We start from the raw sequence: 6435 nt of genomic DNA, 5'->3' as shown, positions 1-6435 counted from the left end.
TGATAGTACACTCTATCCCTTCATCCAGATCATTGATGAATATATTGAACAGGACTGGACCCAGTACTGACCCCTGAGGGACACCACGCGTTACTGACCTCCAACTGGACTCTGCACCACTAACCACAACCCTCTGAGCTCCATCTGTCAGCCAGTTCTCAATCCACCCCACTGTCCATTCATCTAACCCACACTTCCTAAGCTTGCCTGTGAGGATGATGTGGGAGACAGCATCGAAAGCCTTGCCAAAGTCAAGGTAGACAATATTCACTGCCCTCCCCTCATCCACCCATCCAGTCACACCATTGTAGAAGGCTATCAGATTAGTCAGACATGACTTCCCCTTGGTGAATCCATGTTGACCACTCCCAATAACCTTCTTTTCCTCCACATGCTTGGAGGTGACATCCAGAATGAACTGTTCCATCACCTTTCCAGGGATGGAGGTGAGGCTGACCGGCCTGTAGTTTCCCGGGTCATCCTTCTTGCCCTTCTTGGAGACTGGAGTGACATTGGCTATCCTCCAGTCCTCAGGCACCTCACCTGTTCTCTAACTTGTTCCTCCTCAGCCAAGGGAAAGTCTTCCTTCCTCCAGACTTTCTCTGTTACCCACAAAGTCTGGGAATCCTGAGGGCTGGCCTGAGCAGTGAAGACTGAAGCAAAGAAGGCATTCAGCAACTCTGCCTTCTCTGCATCATCTGTCACCACAGCACCTGTCTCGTTCAACAGCGGGCCCACATTTTCCCCAGGTTTCCTTTTGCCTCTTATGTACTTGAAGAAACACTTCCTGTTGACCTTGACAACCCTTGCCAGGTTCAATTCCAAGGAGGCCTTGGCTTTCATCCCTGCATACTCTGACAGCATTCTTGTACTCTTCCCAAGTAGTCAGTCCCTTCTTCCACCTGAGCCTTTTCAGAAGGTCCCTGCTCAGCCATGCAGGTCTCCTGCTTCCCTTGCCTGATTTCTTGCTCTTAGGGATGCACTGATCCTGAGCTTGGAGGAAGTGATCCTTAAATGTCAGCCAGCTCTCTTGAGCCCCCCTACCCTCTAGAGCCCTAACCCATGGGATTTCTCCAAACAGTTTCTTGAAGAGATCAAAGTTAGCCCTCCTGAAATCCAAGGTTTCAATCCTACTTGTCGTTTTGTGCATACTGCACTTAATCCTGAACTCTGTCTTCTCACGATCACTACAGCCAAGTCTGCCCCCAACCTTAATGTCCTCCACCAGTCCCTCTTTTTTTGTCAGTACTAGGTCCAGTAGTACACCTCTCCTTGTGGGCTTCTCTGTCACCTGAGTCAAAAAGTTATCATCAATGCACTGGATTGCACATGCCTTGCTGTGTTGCCTTCCCAGCAGATATCAGGGTGATTGAAGTCCCCCATGAGAACCAAGGCCTGTGATTGTGAGGCGATTCTCACCTGTGTGTAGAAGGCCTCATCAACTTCCCCATCCTGATCAGATGGCCTGATCCCACAACACCGTCTCTCATATTACCCTGCCCCTTGTTCCTTACCCACAAGCTCTCAACTTGCTCTTCATCTGCCCCCAGGTAGAGCTCGATACATTCCAGTTGCTCTCTCACATAAAGAGCAGCATGGAGGGTAAGTAGGAGCTGTGTCCTGCTGCTGTGAGGAGCATCCACCCTGTTGTAATCTGGTGTAGGACTCCCATCCCCAGAGTGGCTGATGAAGGAAGGGTAATGCTGCTTGTTCCTGGAGGGAAAAGAGACTTTCTGCCTTTATGGAAACCTGGGCAGCCTAGAAACTGAGCCTCGCTGCCTCCATCGTTCATGAAGCTGCTCATTTTGACGTTCAAGGTACCTTGCCAACAAGACAGTGGAAGATCCTTGGAGTCTGAAAAGGTAATGAATGTTTATATTATTGAATCACAATGATATAGACATTACATGAAACTTAAATCATTAACTCTGTATTATGGGGCTGAAATATCTTCCTCAAGCAGACAAAACAGTCTTTCCAGATGAGGGTCTGCAGGAAAGTGCTTATTAGAGCTGACTCTAAGGGGTTGGGGCTTGCAGGCTCCAGGGTTTCAGGATGGGAAGGAATGTCCCTTCTGCCTGACCTCTTGCCGTTCACAAACCTTTCAAATTCACCTAGTTATGCCTCTATGGTGCCCAACAATTTGTGGCTGAGCTAAAGCATAATTTTACATCAGACAAAACAGCTACTGCTGGTTTTACTATTTTCCTTTGATGTCAATCTTTTTCTCCCTTTTTTTTTTTTTTTCCTCTTTTTTTCAGCACATACTAGGAGCATTTGTTTTGTCCTTGGTTGGCCATCTGGTGCCTATCCATTATCACCTTTTGGGAAAGTGCCTGTTTTCCATCGGACCAGTCTGTTTAGTTTGAGATCTCTGTAGGCTGAATTCCTGGAGCTTGAACTAACTCAGGCGTTTTGATTGGGGGGAACTGAGGAGTTATTTTGAGACCAGTACTGCAACATGGAAGGCAATGTAATTACATAGAAATAGGAAAGATTGCACACTTAAATCCATCTTTGAGACATTTAACATCTGCTAGAGTAAATGTATGGTGTTTTTAATTGAATATATAAAAAACAGATGAAAACTAATATGCAAGAGAAAGAAAGAAAATCAGCAAAGCGACAAACTCGGGATGATTGTATAACAAATACGAAGTTAAAATGCCTCTTTTTGGAAAAGCTCATCAAGCTTTGATCCCCCATTATGTTTATCTTGAAAACATATTGTTTATGTAGCAGATTATGCTGTTGCCTTCTGAGGTCACTGTCATATGGTGACAAGTCCAGTTTGCTGTGAGTAGAAACATTAGGAAAAAACTTGTAGGTCAGCCAGTATAAAGTGGAGAGTCAAACTATTACACACTTTCCCTAGAATAAATGACTAGTTACAGGTCAACATGTGCTTGAGGATTCCTGGCAATTAGAAAAGGTCACCATCTATTAAAAGGAAAAGAATTCCAAAATTAAATAAATTAAGTTAATCACCTTTTCTCAGGAGCCCAGTTTTCCCTCAGTGATTAGATTTAATATTGCAGAAGACTGCACAGTAGAAAAAACTTGCACTTGAATGAAGTAAGCAAGTAGCATGAAACTCAGGTTTTAAGAGCCCTAGCTTAAATAAAATTAAGCATAAAACATATAAACAAGTATCTAAGGCTTTTAAGTATTAGTGGAATTTAGGAAATTGAATGATGGATTAATTTGTCCCATTTGGGTATCTATCAGATAGACATTCCATAGCTTCCTTCAGAGTCAGGGGAATACCATGGCTTTTTCTAGGGAAGGTGATTTTTAGACACCCTCTCTCAGGAGGATATGAATTGCACACAAGTGAGTGCAACTCAAGCTCACATCTGTGTTATGCACAGTATTATGGATACTTTATTACTCTTCATAGTCACCATTTAGTCTCTTTCTCCAGTCTATCTATGACTTTAGAAGTTTAACAATTAAACATCTAAATTTAGGTGATATGAATGGTAAAAAGGCTGGAGATGTACTTCTCTACTGTTGTGGTTTGGGCCAGACTGGCCATTGAAACAAACAACAGATGCTCTCCCCCACCTCTCTCTCTCTCCAAGGAGAGGAGGAAGGGAGAGAGACAGACACTTATGAGTTTAGGAAAAAAACTAAATTACTTTAATGAAAATATAAATAAATTAATAAAATCATTTTAAAATGAAATATATACAAAACTGTATCAAGCTCCCAGGATGAAGATCACATCACTAGCAAGCACTGGGAAAGTCCCAGACTGGACTCAGTGACAGACAGGAACTGGATTATTGGAATGCAGGGATCCAGATCAAAAGCAGACAGAGTCCTCCTCAGACACCAGCCATCAAAGAAAAAGAGCTGACTCTTTGATCCCTCAGCTTTTATATTGAGCACGAAGCAGATGGGCTGGAATACCCTGTTGGTCAGATTAGGGTCACCTGTCCTGTCTGCTCCTCCCTGCAGGTGCGACCCCTCTACGCTTTTCTGCTTCCGACCCTCCAATGGGGCAAATAACAAAGTTAGCTGACCTTGGTCGTTATAGCAATAAGTCTAAGCAAGAGCCTCTCTGCATACCATACCTTGGAATAAATTATAAATAATCAGTTCTTATCACTCTGGGAGTGGACTACAGTCTTAAAAATATGCTGTTAATTTCAGAGAGTTCACTTAGAAGAGGCTTAGCTGCAAAGTAAAATTACTGAACAGAAAATTGGTTCTGTTCTACCTCAAACCAGGACATCTACATACTATGTCTAGAGACCCTGGAAAAAAGATCATCAATTTTCAATGAGTATTGTTCTTTGTAAGACTATAAAAGTTTTTTACAGAGCTGAATTTTCCTTCTCTAAACCTTTATTGATTTCACCTGGCTTTCAATTTCATCTGCTGGTTTCAGATAAAGTGACCCCCTTTAGTTCCTTTCCCTAAGTTCCTAGTTTCCATAGTTAAATCAATGTATGCTTCACAGAAACTATTTTTATTTGTGTTACGTATGAGTAACCATCACTGCACATTATCCTCTGTAATGTGGCTGCATCTGAGCAGGCAAAAATTATGAGTGTGCTATTTTTTCTGAGTAGTTCAGCTGCACCTTTTAATAGTGGTTTCTGCTTTGTTAAGAGATTTATCTGCAGGTAGGTAAATTTCTCATGGAAAATGATTGAATGGAATTTTCTTAAAGCCTTTGAGGATATAGATGGTATTGACTGTCCAAACACAGTTATGTGATTTGAAGGTTGCTCTTCCCTTAAATGTAGACCAGTTAAGTAGTCTAGAACATGGCAGAGAAGAATATATCACTGCTAACAAAGCAGTCTATGAAAGTCAGTAATTGTTGATCAGTGACCTGGCTGTCTATGGATAACATCCACGTTCTCTGCAAATGAATGAAGTTTTGAGTAGAAACTGCCAGTGTTCCTGTTCAGTTCATTGCTCAATATTAGTAATGAGATATTCATTGCTTAATATTAGCAATGAGTATCATAGCTCTCCTAGCTTTTGGTTTGAATCTCCCCTTGAACACACTTATGATGTTCTTTCACTTTTTTTTTTTTTAAAAAAATCTCTGGATAGAGCTGTTGCGTCATCTGATGAATGGTACTGACTGTATTGTCTGAACTTTGTTATGCTCCTTTTTTCAGTGGGAGGCCTGAAAGACTTATTTGAAGGATCGTTAATGAGTGTCCCTTTTTAGTGATTCATAATCATAAACTGTGTTTTCATTATCAGTTGTAGATCTGTTAATATGGTCATCTTTAGGTATCTGTGACTTTGGCAAATCCTTAGCCACGTAGCACGTGATTGTGGATTCTTTGGGCCAGCTCTTATGGGTACTAGAGTGATATACATACTCCATATGACTACTTGGGTATCATGCTGTTGTCCAGGACCTTCTTGTGAATAGTGGCATTTTTCTCCTAGTAGTAGTTTTGCCTTCTTTCTTCTACCAGTGCCTCACAGTATTCATATCTTTTATTGTTTTTTGACTTAGAATACTGAAACAATAGAAAAAAACTTTTATGGGAATTAGCATTTATTCAGGTTCAGCCTTTCATTACACAGTTCTATTCTAGTGCAAAAATTGGAGTAAAGGTCATGCCCACTTTAATTTGCCTTGCTTACCGTATGATTTTCTCAGCCTGCTGGACTACAAGCAATAAGGACTTCAGTTATGCATATGAAACAGCAATCCTTTACAAACTGACAAAATCCCTCTGAGGTCAGTTGTAATCTATTATCTCAAATTAGTTCTTTCCAACTAATAGGCTGTGTGAAAAGAAACCCTGAAGCTTCAGTAGTTCCAACAGCTATTTTCCTGCCCTGGTTTTAATGATGAGTATTATACATAACCCTCCAGCCCTCCACAAACTCTGGTCTATGCAGTCCTAATTTCTGTGTCCTGACATCTGTATCCTGGTGCCCATAACCCCCTGCTCCCATGAAACAGACTTACATCTCTTCCAGTGCTGTCAGGGAGATTTCACAGGGTTAGAAGCAAGACTTGTTCCAGTAAAAGTATTATGAATATACGTTTGTTGAAACTCATTTTTTTGTTTACCTATGAATATGAATTAAGACCTGTTTTGAGCCATTGTAACTGCTGCTACAACTGGGAACATAATATTCAAAGTAATAGAAACAACTTGGGAATGCAGCTACTTTGTGTTGTCTTTGGAATTTGAGTCACAACATCTGAATTCCTGCAGGGGAATAGATATGTGTTTTCAGCTCCATGTAGAGAGAAGCCTAAGAACTAATAAAAAAATATACATCCTCATAAATCATATCAATTAAAAATTCTCAGTTATGATGCGTTGCTGGAACATTTTGTTTAGGAGTCAGTTGCTATAATCCCAAGAAGCTGAACTGTGTTGTGGCTTAACCCCAGCCAGCAACTAGAACCGTGCAGCTGCTCGCTTGCCCCCCACTCCCCCC

The sequence above is a fragment of the Charadrius vociferus genome, unplaced genomic scaffold (assembly GCF_000708025.1).
Source record: "Charadrius vociferus isolate BGI_N301 unplaced genomic scaffold, ASM70802v2 scaffold371, whole genome shotgun sequence".
Classification (NCBI taxonomy): Eukaryota; Metazoa; Chordata; class Aves; order Charadriiformes; family Charadriidae; genus Charadrius; species Charadrius vociferus.
Note: the sequence above shows the minus strand (reverse complement) of the source record.